This window comes from Ruditapes philippinarum, unplaced genomic scaffold, assembly GCF_026571515.1.
Source record: "Ruditapes philippinarum isolate M1 unplaced genomic scaffold, ASM2657151v2 ctg2602_1_1_1_1, whole genome shotgun sequence".
Lineage (NCBI taxonomy): Eukaryota > Metazoa > Mollusca > Bivalvia > Venerida > Veneridae > Ruditapes > Ruditapes philippinarum.
Genome location: NW_026862426.1, coordinates 110800 through 112870, shown reverse-complemented (window position 1 = coordinate 112870; position 2071 = coordinate 110800).

The window sequence follows — 2071 nt, the reverse complement described above, 5'->3', positions numbered from 1 at the left end:
CATTTATTTAGTTCCGCCCCATTGTTTTCTCGTTTAGGGCACACGCATTTTTTTACTTGGGGACCATATGCCGCTTTTCATGGAATGGCACTCCCGTGTCACATTGAAGGTTCCATGATAACCGCCATATGAACACATCTGCGGATGTTTCAAAATTCTAAATTTACCAGTTCATGTTAAAATGTTGAATTCTGCTTAAGCCGGTGCTAGGGGCGTGGACGCGTAACTTGCACTTTCCAGTACCGTCCATGAACAGGCTCAATCAAACCGAGCCTGCAACATTTTCAATTTTGGCCGTGTTTGGGCTTTCTTAAGGGATTCTGTATTTATCTATATTGTTTTTCATGTGTACCGATTCATCACTACACGGCTACATGTATAGAATAGATAAATACAGAATCCCTAAAGAAAGCCCAACACGGCAAAATTGAAAATGTTGCAGGCTCGGTTTGATTGAGCCTGTTCATGGACGGTACTGGAAAGTGCAACTATCGGTAAACTATAGAGCACGGTGTGCACGTGGAAATGTGGTTTTGAACGCCGCCTTTCCTTGTTGATCTTGTTTATCATATTTTGTACAGTTTGCCGTTAAACTGCATTGAGGGAGGTTAAAAATAATGCCGTTTTGTACTCAAGTTAACAATAAAATGTCATTGAGAATATTAAAGGGAAAATTGTTTGTCCAAATTTAGTTTAAAATATGATGAACAAGATCAACAAGAAAAGGCGGCGTTCAATGAACGCAACCCCCCACATGACCAAGCAACAAGAACCCAATGGCAAGGAGCCCAGGCGGACCCCAAACATAAAAAGGACAGGGCAAAGACACATTAATCATTAAATGATAAATAATTTGTAACTGATTAGGAATTCAAAGAAAATAATAATAGGCCCACAAAGGGAAGGGGACAGGAGACTGGGGGAGGGGGGGGGGTTAATCAAAGAAATAAAAAACTAAGGCAATGGGGAAGATACTTACGCGTAGACGAGGAAAAACATACAAGGACACAACAAGGGACACAAACAAAAGTGTCACAAAAACCAGTATGAAACAACATAGACATACATCTAGGAACACAGTGGGGCGCCGGCCTTGCGAACGGTCAGCAGCATAATAATGACTGCTGGGGAGTTTAAACCGGTTAATGGTGCACCAAACCTCGCTCTTAGCCCCACCAGGGTAAACCTAAAAAATTAAAAATGAAAAAGTTTCGTTTCTTTTTGTACTGAGTGTAAATATTTGTACATGTGGTAAGTACAAAGCGCGGCGAAGACGAATTCGCTTTGATTTTCTTGTATTTGGCATTTTTTCAATTTGGGTGGTTCCAGTATTCCTAATTGAATACTGTAAAATCACCCTTAGGATATGTTGCCTGCTTTTTAAATTTGTCTTTTGACGTCTTATCTGTAATATGCAGGCTTCATAACCTCAGATCCCCTTTCAAAATTCCATTTTATTTAGTTCCGCCTATTGTTTTCTCGTTTAGGGCAAAAGAATTCTTTTACTTGGGGACCATACGCCGCTTTTCATGGAATGGCACTACTGTGTAACATTGAATGTTCCATGATGACCGCCGTATGAACACATCTGCGGATGTTTCTAAATTCAAAATTTCACCATTTTCGTGTTAAATGTTGAATTCTGCTTAAGCCGGTGCTAGGGGGCGTAGACGGTAACTTGCACTTTCCATTATCGTCCATGAACAGGCTCAATCAAACCGAGCCTGCAACATTTTACAGTTTTGCCGTGTTGGACTTTCTTTGGGGATTCTGTTTTTCACTATTTTGATGTTCAGGGGACTAAAATATGAAAAAAAAGATCAACAAGGAAAGGCGGCGTTCAATGAACGCAACCCCCATATGACCCAGCAACAAGAACCAATGGCAAGGAGCCCAGGTGGACCCCAAACATAAAAAGGACAGGGCAACGACACGTTAATCATTAAATGATAAATAATTTGTAAATGATTAGGAATTCAAAGAAAATAATAATAGGCCCACAAAGCCGTTCAAATTCCCAACTTATTCACTAGAGCTATGTTTTTTCTGTATTTTAATTTGTCAACAAGGC